The following is an 18,152-nucleotide window of genomic DNA, read 5'->3' as shown; positions in this document are numbered from 1 at the left end:
CAGAATCTTTTTCTTTTCATCATTTCCCAAATACACACACACACACACACACACACACACACACAGTGTTTTAAGTGGAAATTTTTAACAGGTTTTCTCTGGAGCTTGCTCAATGATCAAGATATATATATGGAAATGTCATTAACTACATTTAAAATAAAATTTACACTTAATTTTCAAATCCTGAATTAGAGTAATTTTCTAGTTAGTCTTTTCCTGAATAGGAGAGAGAAGCCAAAATCTTTTGATAAGCCTGACTGCAAATTGTAAAAGTCTATCTTAAAATTTGATGGATAAGTATTCATTCATTCATTCATTCATTCATTTATTGAGACAGAGTTTTGCCTTGTCACCCAGGCTGGAGTGCAGCGGCAGCATGTCAGCTGACTGCAACCTCTGCCTCCCAGGTTCAAGCAATTCTTCTGCCTTGGCTTCCCAATTAGCTGGGACTACAAGCGCACACCACCAGGCCCGGCTAATTTTTGTATTTTTAGTAGAGATGGGGTTTCATCATGTTGGCCAGGATGCTCTCGGACTCCTGACCTCAAGTGATTCACCTGCCTCGGCCTCTCAAACTGCTGGGATTACAGCAGTGAGCTACTGTGCCCGACCTACATTTATTTTTGTATAATCTTTAGCAAGAATTTTAGAATCTGTGTAAAAGCTAGAAAGTAAACACATATATACTTTATTTTTGTAAAATGGTATATCTTATCAGTGAAATAATAAAAAACATTATTTAGTGCATCTGTTGCTCACATTACAGTTATTTGGGGGAGAAACTAAGCTTTCTAGTGGTGGTAGCTTTGAAAATTTCTTCCCATTTATCATTTGAACAGTAGCTAGAGACAGAAGTTAGCATTTGTGAGACATTTCGGAAGTGTCATCCTTCTAAAATATTTCATTCTGTGCATGTGCACACAATCATACGTTTACTCAATGTTGTCCAATAACCAAGAGGTTGAGTAGGGTAAGAACTGAAAAGTGATCATTGGTTTGGCAATTAGGAACTCTCCAACGACCACAGTGAGAGTCTCAGGATCTCTCACAAGGCTGCAGTCAGTGTCAGCCAGCGCCAGAGTCATTTCAAAGCTTGACAGTACTGTAATATCTCCTTCCAAGCACACTCATATTTTTGTTGGCAGGAGGCTTCAGCTCCTTTGGGACTGTTGGCCATAGGCCACTATACTTCAACTGCTTGAGTGTCCTCCTGACATGGCAGCTGGCTTTCCCTGTAGCAGTGATCACACACACACACACACACACACAAGTTGGCAGGGTGTTGGAGATGGCGAGCGGATAAGAGAAGAGGGTGGGGGAAGAATGAGGAGAAAGTTGTCACAAAGTGTTTTTTGACTTAGTCTCAAAATTATGCACTTTATTCTGCTTTCTAGAAGAAAGGCACTAAATCTAGCCCACACCCCAGGGGAAGGGCATGAATTAAATTCTGCCTGTTGAAGGGAGGAGTAACAAAGAATGCATGGACATGATTTTAAACCACCACAGTATTTGGGAGTCCTAAGAGTAAGTAACAGAAAATCCATCTCCAAATGGATTAAATAGCAATGGGAATTCATTGGTTCCCGTAATGGAAAAAATCCTGCAGATAGGTAAACTTAGTGAATACTTGTTCAGAGCTCTATTTCTCTGTCCTCCTCTCTGTGTCAAATCATCCTTGGCCAGCTTCCTAGCAAAAATGACTGCAACCACTCTAAGGCCTCCTCCAGGCACATAGCAAAGTCCAGAATAGGCGAGCTTGGCTCCGACTCTGCACCCAGGAGAGTTCTGAGATTCACCTGATTGGATGGGCCTAGGTCACATGCTTAGCCTCCCCAAGCCGGGGCCTCAGATGCCTTGACTGGATCCAGTGCTTCACCCTGAACCAGGACCATGCCTGAAACCACCTAGAGAGGAATGGATGCTAGAGAAGCAATCACAAATACCTACTACAGAAGTCAGAGACATTTATGTTAGCTTTCAAAAATATGGGGTGAATAGAATTTTTGTCATTTGAAAGAAAAGAAAGCAATAGAGACAGAAATTGAAGAGCAAGGGAGTACAGTCATATGCCACTTAAAGACTTTCAGTCAACAACAGACCACAAATAGGATGGTGGTCCTGTGACACTACAATACTGTGTTTTTGCTGTTTCTTTTCTAAATTTAGATATGTTAAGATACACCAATACTATTGTGTTGCCATTGCCTATGGTGTTCAGTACAATCACATGCTGTACAGGTTTGCAGCCCGTGAGCAATAGGCTATACCGCAGGCTATACTGTCTAGGTTTGTGTAAGTACACTCTATGATGTTTGCATAATGGTGAAATTGTCTCATGATGCATTGCTTAGAACCTGTTCCCCTCATTCAGTGGCACATGACTGTATAACTAAAAAATGCCAAAGAAATGGATCAAAAGCCTAGGCAGAGTGGACACTGTTGGTAGGGAGTGAGAGCACCATTTGCTCCTCCAAGATCAGGGACAGCAAGTACAAACATAGGAGAAAATGTGGATGCTTCCAGGCAAAGTGGAGGAAGGTTGAGGAAATGCTGGTGGGCGGCTGTAATGTGAATGAAGGAGAAGAATGTGATGTCACCAGCTGAAAAAGAGGGAGAAAAGAGAAATAAAGGAATGAAAGGTTTAAGATAAGATGGATAGAATAGGCTGTCTGGGAGGTTAATGGTGTCTTTCTTACTAGCAGAGCTAGAAAAACTGTTGTAATATGCAAACAGAAGCAGAGCTCGAAAAGATAGAAAGCTCTGGTCAAAAAGAAGACGTAAATAACATCGTAATAGAAGATAATAGCACTGAATAAAATAGTACCTACTCCAGAAAGAGAGTTAGGAAATGAAACAAGTATGAGAAAGTAGGAGTTTATGGCAGGTTAAAAAAAGCAACTATGAAAAATATCAAGAATAAAATTATCTACCTTCCAACATTTTAGCATATATAACTTGTTCTTTTCTCTGTTAGATAATCCATCACAGAGTATTAGGGTTAAGCATGAGTAATTTTTAATTCCCACAACTGCTGCTAAATCTTAGCTAAGAAATAAGGTAGAAAAAACTGCTTCTTTTTGTGTTATTAAATGTGTAGGTTAGCAAAGTGCAAATTTTTTCCCTTTATTTCATACTAAAATTATTATAATAAAACATTCCTCTTCAGTATAGCCTTCCTGCCTTCTGGGAGGAAAGCCTTGCCCTAAAATAAAGAGGCTTTGTGTTTAAATTCACCCTCATCTGTTTCAGAGTTTTGTTTAGAAAACGGGGCATGAAATAAAAATATTTTAAAAATCTACGTTTGAAGCACAAGGTCATGACGAAAGGCAACAACCTTGGTTCAACTTGCCTTAGGACAGTGACCTTGAGAGAGGGCTTTGATTTGAAGTTGGTTGATGAATTCCAGAGAATAGAGTTGTCACAAGTATAATGTGCATTTTGAGTGGGAAAAAGAAACAGCCTGCTGGACACATTTAGCCTTCGATTCTGCCTATTACAAGGTTGAAGGGTCAAACAGACCAGGACCATGTGGACTTAAGAAAGGTTTATCCTTCTCCAAGAGGACACATTTCTCCCACTAGCCTTCTCCAGGCGTGCAGATGCTTTCTACTGAAGGCTCTTAATTGTTTTGGAAAACACCTCATACCTTCTTAATACCAAGCCCTCAAGAAGGTAGCATAAGAACTTAGCAAAGCACAATTTCTATTTCCTTTTTGAGAGGCAAAAAGGACATCAAGATATCTTTGCTTAACATAACAATCATCACTTATTCAGTATTTATCATGTGCCAGGCACTATGTTTGGCAATTTACATACATCATCCGATTTAATCCTCGTAACACTACAAGGTGTGTAGAATTCTCTTTTTACAGATAAAGAAACAGATGCACAGAGGTCAAGTATTTAGCCCAAGCTTACAAAACTGATAGGTGGCAGAGCTGTATGTTGAAATCATGTGTGTTTGATTCCAAAGCCCATACTCTTACTTTTGTACCTTAAAGAATTTCTTCATGTTCATAACTAAAAGAGTCAACAGTTTAACTAGATGTTTAAAGAAAAAATAAATATTTTAAAATGTTGATCATTAAATACAAATACAGATTTGTTCAAAATCACATGTTGTATATCATCCCCAGACTCACTGTGAAATATACAGAGGCAAATGCATACAGGGACAGATAGCAGAAATACTTTTAGGTCAGAAACAAGCCCAATTTCTTTTTTGTTTTCTTTTGTTTTGTTTGAGATGGAGTGTCGCTCTGTCACCCAGGCTGGAGTGCAGTGGTGTGATCTCAGCTCACCGCAGCCTCCACCTCCCGGGTTCAAGAGATTCTCCTGCCTCAGCCTCTGAGTAGCTGGCATTACAGGCATGCGCCACCATGCCCAGCTAATTTTTTTTGTATTTTTAGTACAGAAAGGATTTCACCATGTTGGCCAGGCTGGTCTCAAACTCCTGACCTCAGGGGATCTGCCTGCCTGGGCCTCCCAAAGTGCTGGGATTACAGGCATGAGTCACCACACCTGGCCAACAAGCCCAATTTCAAATAAGAGATGGCTCTGGAAATTAGGGACAACTGGAGCTTGACAGAAAGCAGACAGCTCAGGTCTGGGAGGGCCCTTCCACAAAGAGGCATTGAGAAGAACTCAGGGTAGGAGACAAAGGGCAGTGGTTTGCTGAAATCCAGGGCTGCAGCGAGACTCATCGACACAGTTTTATTCAGTAGAAGCACTAAGCAAACTTATGTAAGAAAAAATAAATACTGTGAGCAGCTGAGTTAAAGCAAATGAAGACTCTGAGGGACTGAATTTTCCTGTTGGCCTATGAGTCAAGTCACTTACACTAGCTGATATCATGGAAATAAGGATTGCCCATATTTAGAAAAGCTCACAGCAGGCAAGAATGCTTTCCAGACTCCTGTCACAGTATCAAGAGATGTCAATCACTACTATATGTTTTTGGACAGTACTTGATGGACAGAAAATAAGGCAGCTATTATAATAAGTTTATCCTGGATTGGCCCCAGCATATAAAATAAAACAATAATATTATAAATCGGTTCTGCACATTGTCATGCTGATATGCGTTCCCTGCACTCTCCCCAAGAGGGCATTTGGCAATGTCTAGAGACTTTTTGATTGCCACAAAGTCTGGGGAGGGGTGCAACTGGTATCTAGTGGGTGGAGGCCTCCTACAATGCACAGGACAGCCCCCCATAATAAAGAATTATGCAGCCCAAGATGTCAGTGGTGTGGAGGCTGAGAAACTCTGGACCAGAGGAGGCAATAGCATTTATGGCATGAGAGGGCTTTTTTAAACTGCCCACTCCGCAAATATCAGTCTCTGCGATCATTGCTTCTGGCGGGAGAGGTCATGAGGAGGCCTAGAATATAAACCAGATAGAGACCGCATTGTTTATTTTCCTTTTCATCTAAAACAATAAACCATCCTGTAGCTGAGGCATGAGGTCCCTTCGGTTGTCACGGGTATCCTTGTGCTTTTCTGACATCAACACATAGAAACGCAGGGCTCTGTGGCGCCCTGGGTTTCTGCTTGGGTTGAGTTTTCTTTTCCCTCGGTATCGCGTGCTGTGTCCTAGTGGAGGGGAAGAGCGAACTACTTTGGGAACGGGGCGTTTTCATAACGTCATTTATTTAGTCTAGATGAGGAATTTTGCTCTTTAAGAACGGGAAAGTTGTGATTGACTAGGGAAGTCAATCACGTTGAGTTTACTGACAAGGACAAGGCAAGGGAGGAGGTGGCGGAAAGCCCCGTTTGCCGACTTTCCACTGCCAGAGCCTCCCGGGTCCTGACTGTCTCCGCGAGGAGGGGGAGCGGCGATCGCGGTGGACAGATCCGACGCGGGGCGGCAGGGCCACCTCCCAGAGGGACCGTCCCGCCGCCGGGCCTCCCTGGAGGGGAAGGAAGTCACTCTCCAAGTCCAGTGGCTTCTGGAACTGCCGGGTCCCCTTGGGAGCGAGCAGTCCCGGGACTTGGGAAGATGCTGGGCGGGCGGGAAGCTGCAGGAAGAGGCGGGCCTCCTGCCTTTTGTCTCCTAGCGGCTAGCCGGGAGCCGGGCCGCGGGCAGCTTTCCCGCTACAAGCCCCAGCCCGGCGAGCGGCTCCGGGAATCCGGCGGGCGGGGCGGGGCGCGGCGGAGGGCGGGGAGGGCACGGCCACGCCCACCGGGCGCTCTTTAAAAGGCACCGCTGCGCGCCTCGCCTCGGATCTCGGACTCTCTGGACCCTCCCTCCAGCCGAGCCTCTCTAGCTCCGCCTGCGGCGCGTGCTCCCGCCTCTAACTCAAGTGAGTAGGGGCGGTGGGGCGGTTCCGCGGCGCCCAACCCCGGGGCGGGAGTTGGAGGGGGTTACCATAGCCTCTCGGGGGCGTCCTGCCGCCCGGCTGTCGCGCCCTGGTCCCCTCCGACATCTCCAAACTGGTCCCCATTTGTGCCCCTGCCAGCCTCCTCAACCCTGCCCCCAGATTTTCCCTCTCTTATCCCCCAAACACACCTGCCCTTGTCCCTGAGGCCTCTCAGGCCATGCGCTGGGATCCCTGGCCCGCGGGGCAGGTACGTAATCCTGCGTGACCTTTAATTTCTCCACACTGGTTTCTCTGGGGGAGAGGCGGGTCGTGAGTTTCGCGGTTGTGCTAATCCGCCTCTTAGCAGTCGTGGGTCCCCTCCTCCAGCGGCAGGCTCTCTCTCTGGGGTGGGGGTCCTACTCTCAGGGTCCCTTCTGTCAGGAGGGTGAGCACCGAGGGCGACCTTACCGGGTTCGGTCCCCTAGGGGTGGAATGGGGCTTCTACATCCCCCCGAGCCCAGGATACTGCTCCTACCGCCGCACCGGGCTCCTGGCATTCCCATTGTTTGCTGGTGTCTGCCCACCAAGCACCGAACCCCTCTGTGTTGAAGGAACGGCAGGGAAATGTCAATCACGCACTCCTAGCTTTTTCCAGAACTTTCTACGATTCAGGTACAAAGGGGAATGCAAGAATGCTTGGTTGTGAAATTCTGCGACAGGTCCTGGGAATCACATTCTGGGTTCTCCAGAGGCAGATTCAGAAGCTCCACGTAGGCACCCCCTGGGGGCGGAGGCAGGCTTTCTAATCCGGTGGATCCCTTTCCCCCTTCTAAGCCAGGGCATTGGTTAAACGATATTTGCTTAAATGGCTACCCAAAATATTTAACCTGTTTTAGTTGCAGTCTGCAAACCAAGCACATTTTCCCTTTATAAATGCTTTTCGATACAGTATTTGTTTTTTAGGGGGTAGTAATTTTTTAACCAAGGCAGTAAAAATCGTCGTTTCAGTTCTTGACTTTTCCAATTAATCTGTTTTAAAACTCATACTTATAAAATGTCAAAAATTCAAATAGGACAGCCACAAGTTGGCTGTACTTTAACTCACATTTTTCAAGAAAGAGTTGGGTGATACATTTTGAAAGGGAGAATCTAACATAATTTCAGAACTGCCTGCCAAGCTACAAAAGATGTTGTGACGTACTGGGTGGTCTCCCCCGGTGCTCCTGGGGTCATCGCCGTCATCCATTGCCACTGATACTTGGTCAGTATTTCTCTGGGTCCTTTCTCCTCTGCATTGTAAGTTTCTTTGCTCTTTTGTTGCCGCGTTACCTTTGAGACCAGACCTGCGTCACATGAGTCTTTGAAACTCACAGTGCTTGCTTGGGTGCCTTCGACAATTGAGTGAAGGAAGGAAGGAGTGAATAGGTTGTGGTGATAGGCAACAAAAATATAATTTGACTCATACAATAGATATTTGTTTGCAGATTTGATCTGAAGTTTTTATCATAAATTTTTAATGCATTTCTCCAAATGCATTTAACAAACATTGATACTGGTATATGCTAAGTACTGTGCTGAAAGCAGAACTTGCTGGAGGCCTGTCCTGATGAATTGCAAAATCACTTGGGTTTGGTGGAGATTCCTAAAATAGCAAGAATATTGATATAGAGTGGAGGGGACAGCAAGGAGTTTTAGGAGCCTGGGTCCAGAGGCAACTCTGACACTAAATTGCTATAGTAGTCTGGGTCCCTAATTTTTCTTTGTCAAAAGTGAAGTGAATCAAATGAGCCCCAGAAGGAAGCCCCCTATGGGAGAGGAGGCATGGCAAGGCTGAAAGGGGCAGGACTGAAGCCAATCAGGCCCAAATTCACACCTCAACTCCAGTAGCCATTGGTCTGATGCCCTTGGGCAAATTAACTTTACTCTTTGGCCTCAACACTTCATCTTGTAGAATGGGTGTTGTAATGGCACATGCCTTGCAGGGTTGTCATAAGGCCTGTTGATGCTTGTATAAAGCCCAGCCCAGCCTGGGAGTGGTTCCTTGTAATTAGACAAAGTTGTGCACTTGGTTGAATATATGCGGGAAAAGGCTATCAGTGAAAGTTTGTTCCAAGAGAGAGCTGGCTCAGACCTGAATAGTTTCCTAGACCTTGCCTGGAGGCCAGCTTTCTTCTCTGTGCAGATACTGACAGATTTCCTCAAGGCACCGTACCCTGACTGCCAGCATACCATCCCTTGGGTTCTGTTGGGTGGGGATCCCCAGGCACCTCTGGGTCTTTGATTACCTAGGTGGGGATTTCTAACTGCTTTATATCACGGCCCTCCTGTGAAGCCACCAGAACCCTTCTCAAAATGTTGTAACATAAAGTATGTGGTACCAAGTTCCCAAATCCCCAGAATTAAAAGGAATTCTGGATTCTGGGTTAAGAATCCTGACTTAAGAGAGTGTTTCTCTCGGGGCCGGGCGCGGTGGCTCAAGCCTGTAATCCCGGCACTTTGGGAGGCCGAGGCAGGTGGATCACGAGGTCAAGAGATCGAGACCAACCTGGTCAACATGGTGAAACCCGTCTCTACTAAAAAATACAAAAAATCAGCTGGGCGTGGTGGCACGTGCTTGTAATCCCAGCTACTCAGGAGGCTGAGGCAGGAGGATTGCCTGAACCCAGGAGGTGGAGGTTGCGGTGAGCCGAGATCGCGCCATTGCACTCCAGCCTGGGTAACGAGAGCGAAACTCCGTCTCAAAAAAAAAAAAAAAAAAAAAAAAAAGAGAGTGTTTCTCAGTCTGGATTTTGGAGAAGCTGGGCACAATTTCTTTTTTTAAATATGTTTTCCTCCTCAAATTCCTTTTTACCATAGGCACAATTTCTGATGGTTAAAAACTTTATTTATTGTTGTAAGTCATAGAGGAAGAACTAATAGAAGTATATTGTGAATGAGTTGGAAAGGATATCAGGTTCCTTGCTTTTTTGTTTACGATCTCATTGTGCCAACAGTACTCTTAATTATCTTTGACTAATAAGAACAGACACCATGTAATACATTAGGGTCAAATGACTTCCCAGTTCACTATAGGGAAGAGGGCTTCATGGTGGTTCCACAGTACTTCCAAAAGAAAATAGGCAGAAAGAATTGAATCTTCATCCAGCACACAGCAGTACAGGAAGTACTCAGCTTAAGAAGAACCTGTGTCATAGCCGTGGAGGTCAGTACTATATCTGTACTTTTACCAGTGGTTTAGTTTAGCAAAACATCAGTCAAGTAATTTTGAATTGGAATTTTGTTGGTATTCATTTTTAAGTTGAATTGGTAATTTTATTTTGGTTTCACAGTTATGAGGCATTTAATATCTCTATGCCTCAGTTTCCCCACTCATAAAATGGGAATAGTAGTAGTACTTGCTTTAGTTGTTATGAGTATTAAATTTGGTAATATACACATAAGTAAAGCATATATTAAGCTTTACACAAGTATTTGTAATTATTATTACCTGTCATGTGGCAGGCACTATTCTAAGTGTTTTGCATATATTGTTTAATCTCAAAACTGCCTTAGGGTATAAATAAGCATTGTCTACATTTTTACAATGAGAGAACTAGCAGATCAAATCAACAGCCTGTGATCATTTGGCAAATAAACAATAGTCTCAGCGTATATATTTAGGTCTGATTGCATGAAAAAAATCATACAAATATTAAATAGTTCAAATAATTAAATAACTTGTAGTTTGCACAGATTGTAGATTGCCACGGCAGATGCTGGGGATCAGCGTTACCAAGCTTATATCATAGTTGCATTTTAATTATAATATGGGATTTGGCAGATAGTGATTCAAATCTGTGTTGAACTTTGCTGCACTGTAAGTTGAAGACATGAATGGTAGCAGAATACAGAAGTAGTAAGAATGGTGAAGCTGAAGTACACACAGGAGCGTTCACTAGATTAGAGAGTTTTCCTTCCGTGAGGTTAGATTTAGGTTAGCAGAGAGGGGTGATAAAAAGCTTTTTGGTTGAAAGTAGCAGTGTGGGTGTGAGATTGGTGCACAGAGACCACTTACTGCTAGTTGGGTGGAGAGGAAGGCGTGTGATTTGTGTGCGTAATTTGGTAATTCAAGGATTGATAATTCTCAGGTCGTTTGAATAGTCTCAACCCTTAATGTTCTGTACCAATCAGATATGGGAGTTTTGAGGAAAGCTTGTGGTTCTGGAATCAAAACATGAGCCTGATTTGTTTCTTTGGAGATCTGTGACTTCAGCAAGTCACCTAATTCAGCAGTCCTCATCCTTTTTTGGCACCAGGGACCAGTTTTGTGGAAGATAGTTTTTCCATGGATGGTGTGGGGATGGTTTTGTGATGAGACTGTTCCATCCCAGGTCATCAGGCATTAGATTCTCATAAGGAGTGTGCAGCCTAGATCCCTCACCTGCACAGTTCACAAGAGCGTTCCCGCTCCTATGAGAATCTAATGCCTCCGCTGATATGACAGGAAGCAGAGCTCAGGTGGTAATGCTCACTCACCCTCCACTCACCTCCTGCTGTGCAGCCTGGTTCCTAGCAGGCCACAGACCAGTAGCAAGTGGCCTGAGCACAGAACACAGCTATTGGTGTGTGGCCTGGGCACTGGGACCTTTGACCTAACTGACTGAACTTGGTAACTATATTCAGGCCCCAAGTGCTCCTAAAGGAAAAGCAATCCTGCACATTTGTGGAGTACAGGCTCCTTGCCAGGTACTTTACAAAGTTTATCTCATTAAATCTTTACAACCACCTATAAGAGAGTTTGCATCCATTTCCAAGTTATGGCTGAGGAAGTTAAGACTCGGAGGTTAAGGAAACTTGGCCAAGATTACCGAGCTGATAACCGGCTTTGACAACCAGCCTGTGTCTATCTGATTCTAAGCTCTGCACTGTTTCTTTTGTATCTGGTATATCTAAAACGTGGCATGTGTACTGCGGTTTCCATGGCAAAAATTATTAATCACAGTACTCTTGATTGTAGAATCTGGGCTAAATGTCAGAATCTTACTCAACATAGTTCCAGGAACTCATTATCAGTGGATCTGCAAGATGAAACTGTTTTGTCATGTCTGTGAAAGTAAACGGTGCAGACCTTCAAAAGTCCTTTTTGCATGCCTCTGTGTCATTTATTTTACTATATTGCCATTATTTGTCCACATGTTTTTACCACCAAAGTAGAACTCTGTGCAAAACGGGCCTTTCCTTATGATCCATTTATCCTCAGCCCCTAACCCAGTACATGGCTTATGAAATACTGTTGAATTAATACATTCAGAGCTTTATAAACAGTAAGCGTTATACAGTGCTTGCAAGCTGCCTCTACCCTAGAACAATTACTTGAGATACAGAAATGAAATGGATGGAATGGAGGTAAGGCAGTTACCCTGATGGGGAGGTTTGGGGGATAAGGAGGGAATAGACATGTGAGATGGTAGGGCAAGATGAGTATTGATAACAAAGGTTGAACATTGCTGAATATTAGTGACAGATGCCATCATATGAGTCCCTACTATGTATGCAAGCATTATCTCGTCTATAGCTCTATAAAGAAGGTACTGTTGCCCTAAGTTTACGGATGAGGAAAATGACACTTCCTGGATTCCAAACCCATGTTCTTTCTTTGCCCTTTTGCTGAACTGATTTAAAGTCCAGGTTGACAATTTGGCTTCAGTAGGTGGAGCCAAATGGAGTATGGAGCTGATCACTAAGACATGAAGAGCTCTTCCTGGGTTCATTGGTATTTACTTCCTTAAGGGAAGTAGACTCAGTAGGTAGTTGGGGTAGCAGAAAAAAAAATGTTTAGAACAGGCATCAGCTGAAAGCTTAATTTACGGTTAACTACAGCTGTCAATCCTGGCCTTGCTAAAAAGTCATTGTAACTGGGGATGGTGCTACTAACTTAGATTCTTTAACAAGTGACTCCGCCCAGATGTGTCTCCAGATGAGACTGTATTTTATACAAAATTCTCCTTTTGGGGAAATCAGATTATAGTCAGGTTCTAGTGTTAACAACAAGGCCCTACATGTAGTTATAAAATGTCAAAGCTTCTGGAGGCATTTAGAATCTGGGTAATTATAGAATATAGACTGATTCAATCCAAACTTGTAGTTTCAGAACAGATAACTTAAACTTTAAATGTTAACATATAGACTTGAAATTCATAGATTCGAGTCATTCAGATTCTAAAATAGGACAGTAAATGCAGCACTAATGGTATGAAAATGGCCCATGTGGTGGCTGTCCTTATGGTACAGCTCCCATGAGTGGAGGAACACCAGGGTTCTCGGTCCTCATGCCGGTTTAGAGAAAACCACGCGGACACACATGGAGTGGTTTTAAGGAGTGGAGAGTTTAATAAGCAAGAAGAAAGGGAGAAGACAGAAGGAAGAAGCTCCCCCTTACAGAGACAGGGGCGTTCCAAAGCTGAAAGAGGAGGTCCCCACTCTGCCAGGGATAACATAGGTAACATATGCAGAGGCTGGAGGAGGCGATGTCTGATTTGCATAGGGCTTAGGGCATTGGTTTGACCAGGCATGTCATCATATGGCCCACAAAAAAAGCTGGCCCTCCCACTCTAGCTTTTTAATATGCAAATGAAGGGTGCCATGATGTTCTACACATGTTGGGGGATGTGTGGGGGCGGCCGTATCACCCGGCACAGGTGGGGCAAGGGCTAGAGGAAGAGGGCAGGAATTGCCATGTTTGGTAGGCCCAGTTTCTAATGGCTTACATTTGCATATCAAAGGTTGCCAGCCTGGCTCTAAGAGCCGGAGCTTTACAATAAACTTTTCGAGAGACACTTTTAAAAAATGAAAACTTCCCAAGGACCCCTTTTCCCCTCTCTCTGTCTAAAATATGTTCTTAATAACTCCTACCACAGTTATCTAGAGAATGAGGTAACTGTACCATAAGACGACTCAGACTATATCAGTTTTCCCCTGTGGGTGAGTCTTAGAAATTTTGGGTGGTATCTAGGCTAAGGAGAAGCAGCAAAGAGAAATTGCACATAGGTGTTCAGATATAAACCACGTTTTAACATCTAATACAGTGGATAGATCAGTGCTGGAACGCTTTCAGGCACTGAAAAAGAACAAGACTGAGAAACAGAATTTGACCTATTTTATAAGATGTAAAGTGGGCTTTAATTTTTGCTTTTACCATTCTGTAAATTAATGCATAGGACTTGGGAAAGGCATGCAGCCTGGATTGCTTAGTGCAAATCCAGTTTGCTGTGATGAGTGGCAGCTGTAGTGGAGCAGTGCAACCAAAGGCTTGTAAGAAAAATGAGGACTTTCTTTTTTATTTATTTATTTACTTTTTATGCATAGCAATGCCAAGAGTGACAGAATGGAAGATCATCACACTTCTTCCAGCCAAATTCAGGAACTGTCCGTAGAGGTTCAACCTAAAAGTGTAAATTTGAACTTCGTTTCTTGGACAGTCACCACGTAAGTGGAACCATTGCTATGCTTTGGAGTGCATTTTAATGTCTTCAAAAAAGGTTTTTAGTGACCGTTAGCTCAGTTCTTCCTTGCCTTGTTTGCTGCTCTGCAGTCATGTTCTAGGTGCTGGTTGGTGGGTTTTCCTACTCCAGTACCGATAGCAGGATGGATAGAACAAGATGTCCCCTGTATCTTCAAGCTGACAGCTACTGGATTCCTACCAAGGCATTTTCTTACCTTATCTTGCCTTCACAATAGTTCTGTGGGTAGAGAGAGCTACCTATCTCCATTTTGAGCTTGAGAAAATGAAGCCCCAGGTTGCATAGCTATTGTAGTGGTGGAGTTAACCCAGGTGTGTTTAAACCAGTCAACCTATCTACTCTCCCTCCTTCCTTCCTTTATGAAATATTTCAGACATACAGAGTAAAGAACAACATAAGGAATATTCAACTATCCCATATCCACTTTTTTTTTTTTTTTTGAGACAGGACCGTCTTGCTCTGTTGCCCAGGCTGGAGTGCAGTGGTGTGATCAGAGCTCACTGTAGCCTTGACATTCCTGGCACAAGTGATCCTCCCACCTCAGCCTCCCAAGCACCTGTGACCAGAGGTGTGTACCACCACGCCTGGCTAATTCATTTTTAAATTGTTTTAAATATAGATAATATAGGGTCTCCCTATATTACCCAGATGGGTCTTGAGCTCCTCGGCTCAAGCAATCCTTCTGCCTCAGCCTTCCGAAGTGTTGGGATTACAGGCATGAGCCACCACTCGAGGCTCAGAAAAATATAAATCCAACTTTAGCTTTCTGAGGATGCTCTTTATGTACGTCATTTCCCTCTATCACAGAAAGGGTTATTCAGAAATCCTTAGGAAAGCTCTTAAACTGGATAGAACTATAATATTTTGGTAAATGCAAATACTCTGGTAGATGGTGTGGAGAATACAGAGATGTGGTTCCCACCCTCAGGGGACCAGAAACTTACAGCATAGTAAGTTGAATGCTGTGGAACTTTGATAGGTATTTCCTGAAAAACTGACACATTCACATTTGGCTGGTGCAGTTAACTTAGAATAAGTTAAAGAAACCCTGAATTACATAAAGAAAGGGAAGATATTCCTTCTTTCCTAAAAATCCAGACTGTTGTTCAATGGTATGAAAGGGAATAACAGTTATTAGTTGGGTTTTCCTTTTAATGTATTTCCTTTTAATGACAAAGACAGCCTAGACTAACCTTAGTCGCCATAGCAATCTGTCTTCTTAGTGGTGATTGCTCCAAAGGAAATATGTGTGAAAATGAAAAATACCAAGTTGATATTAACAGTTTGCTTTCTAATATGAGAAGTGGCTCAATAACAGAAATGCCTCAACAACAACAACGCATTTTAAGAACCAGTCGATACTTGGGATCCAGTATGTACAACATAGTGTCATTACTTATAGGCCTGGATTTGACCTTTGGTTCTGCAGGAATCATGAGGGAGCTTCCAGCAAATGTCTGTTGCATCCATGAGCATTCAGAATACAGGTAACTTTGGAGACAAGGGGCAAAGTCATTGTCACTAACTGTGCTACAAACACAGGTCAGTGCAAGCTGTTGGAGCCAAGGCTTTAAGTCTTAGGTTTTACAGCCAGGCTTATATTTCACTCTGGATTTAAACAATGGAGTGAGTGCCTGTCTCCAGGGACAAGAATAAAAGATTTATGCAGCTACAAAAGGAAAGCTTGTCAACATGTCCTGTTGTTGCAAGATACTGATCCTATGTGGATGCCTTCACAGTAAGCCTGGTAACATTTGTGGACCCTTGGAATGACTTTGTTCCTGTCTGGATAAAAGAAGTTGGCTTTTGCAAATTCAGACTTACAGTTTAGTGATAACAAGCCATATCAGTCGGGTGTGTGTGTGTTTGTGTGTGTGTGTGTGTGTGTGTGTGTGTGATTTGTTTTAAGGAACAGGAGTTCCAATTCCAAATGACTTAAAAAGGGAATTTATTGGCCCATAGCTGAGGCATGCAGGATAAGATAAGGGACTGTTGATTGGCCGTGACTGAGTCACATGCTCAGCCCTGGAGTTGGGGGTTGCTATGGTTCGAGTGTTTTTGTCCCCTCCAAGACTCATGTTGAAACTGAATGAGTCTTTAACTCATGTTAAAACGTAACGTTGGGAGTTGGGCCTAATGGGAGATGTTTAGGTCATGAGGGATCAACTCTCTTGAATGTATTATTACCACAGTAAAAAGGTCTGGTGGGAGTGGCTTCAGTCTCTTCTGCTCTTCTGCCACGTGAGCTACAGTGCTTTTGCCCTCCTGAGGATGCTGCATTCGAGGCACCATTTAGCAAGTGGAGATGGAGGCCTTAGCAGACACTACACCTGCCGTGCCTTGACCTTGGACTTCCCAGCCTTCAAATCTTTATATTCTCAGTCTATTCTTTATAAATTACGCAGTCTCAGGTATTCTGTTATAGCAACAGACTAAAACAGGGATAGAGTTGATACCATCTAAAACCTGTGCTTTTCAAATTATCAGTGATAAAAGTATTAGTCTGTTCTCAGGCTGCTAATAAAGGCATACCTGAGACTGGGTGATTTATAAAGGGAAGAGGTTTAATTGACTCACAGTTCCACATGGTTGGGGAGACCTCACAATCACAGTGGAAGGTGAATGAGGAGCAAAGTCACATCTCACATGGCAGCAGGCAAGAGAGCATGTGCAGGGGAACTCCCTTTTATAAAACCATCAAATCTTGTGAGACTTACTCACTGTCGTGAGAACAGCACGTGAAAGACCCATCCCCAGGATTCAATGATCTCCCACCAGGTCCCTCCCACAACACATGGGAATTATGGGAGCTACAATTCAAGATGAGATTTGGATGGGGACACAGCCAAACCATATCAGTAAAGGACTGTTACTTTTAATGTCCAAGTACAGACTGATGACTCTCAACAAGATAAGTTCACTGATCTTCTCTTAGTTCTTGTGGCATAAAAATTTCTAAATGCTTACCTGAATTTTGTCTCAAATTGGTAGCAAGCATAGTGGCCCATCCATCACCAGGAGACCACTTTTTAATAAGCACTTCTTTAAACCACATAGTCTAAGAAAGAGATGGCTGCTTTCCTGGAAGATAGTCTAGGGAAGGTATCACCAGAAGAGAGGAAGAGAATACTTAGTGCGGGAAAGTTGCCCGCCACAGTGATCAGCTCCGTAAACCTTGCTTTTGGAAAGGCCTCATCTTTGTGTTCAGGAAATTGTCAGGTTCTGAATCACCTTAATGGGGTAGGATGAGAATTCCCCACATCCCTTTTGATTTTAAGGATTGAAGACTCTTTAATCTTTTCTACATAGCAGCACTCCTTTTCCCTTCTCTTTCTAGCCAGGTTTGGGTTAGTAAGAGGCCTCGGCTTTATTAGCCACCTGTTTCCTAGAGAGGCAAGCAACCTATCCGAGGGGACTTAATAGGCAGGGGCTACAGAAGGAAGCCCAGAAAGGATGGGGGAAAAAGGGGAGTTAATCACTTGTGTTTTTAGATACCACTCAGGGCAGGGCAGACATAATATGCTTTCTTAGCAGGACAACTTTCTATACTGGTTAAGGGACCTGAGGAAGTTGGTCATTCAGAAACAGGCTTTTTTTTTTTTTTTTTTTTTTTTTTTGAGTCGAGTCTCGCTCTATTGCCCAGGCTGGAGTACAGTGTTGCAGTCTTGGCTCAATGTAACCACCGTCTCCCGGGTTCAACCAGTTCTCCTGCCTCAGCCTCCTGAGTAGTTGGCATTACAGGCACCCACCACCACATTTGGCTTTTTTTTTTTTTTTTTGTATTTAGGTGAGACAGGGTTTCACTATGTTGGTCAGGCTGGTGTCGAACTGATCTCAGGTGATCCACACGCCTTGGCCTCCCAGAGTGCTTGATTACAGGCATGAGCCACCATGCCCCGCCAGAACCAGGCATTTTGAACTGGGTCAGGCAGACCAATTGGTTGAGAAGGGAGATGAGAAAATGCTGGTCCTACCTGACAGTGGGACAGCCTAGGATCTGTACTTCCAGCTTGCCGCTTACAGCAGGCCACACTGTTAGAGGTTATTCCTGCACACTCAGCAAATAGTAGGAAGGGAACTTGTAGCCGATTCTGTATGGCCTGACCAACTTGTCAAAGAGGAAAATCCAACTGTTGGTTGGACTAGAAACTTAAACCAGAGCCATCTGGATGGGTGTTTGTTGTGGTTACAGCAAAGGCTTTGTGCATGCAGTTGTACGAGTCACAGACACAGCTATTTACACTGCAGTCGTGTACTTTCAGCAGACAAATATAAAGCTTGTGCTTGCAGGGCAACACACTTTCTTCCCTAGAAAGCGTGACATAGCTTATATATGTTAAAGGTTAAGAATTT

At 43.6% G+C, this 18,152-nt stretch overlaps 1 protein-coding gene across 3 annotated transcripts in view; it reads left to right on the top strand.

Moving 5' to 3' along the window:
• CSRP2 (cysteine and glycine rich protein 2) overlaps nt 1-18,152 on the top strand; it is a 59,738-nt gene that overhangs the window by 35,014 nt on the left and 6,572 nt on the right. The window contains exon 1 of one of the 3 annotated variants that reach the window (XM_032296277.1): nt 6,174-6,303. The exons of 1 other annotated variant lie outside the window; for it this stretch is intronic. The gene's annotated coding sequence lies outside the window, so the exon portion shown is untranslated. Of the gene's footprint in view, nt 1-6,173; nt 6,304-9,376; nt 9,503-18,152 lie in introns of those variants that run through there. One more of the 3 variants, XM_032296287.1, reaches the window with a different exon arrangement.

This window comes from Sapajus apella, unplaced genomic scaffold (genome assembly GCF_009761245.1).
Source record: "Sapajus apella isolate SASKATOON/1434 unplaced genomic scaffold, GSC_monkey_1.0 scaffold2, whole genome shotgun sequence".
Lineage (NCBI taxonomy): Eukaryota > Metazoa > Chordata > Mammalia > Primates > Cebidae > Sapajus > Sapajus apella.
This window is presented reverse-complemented; position numbering and strand designations above follow the sequence as displayed.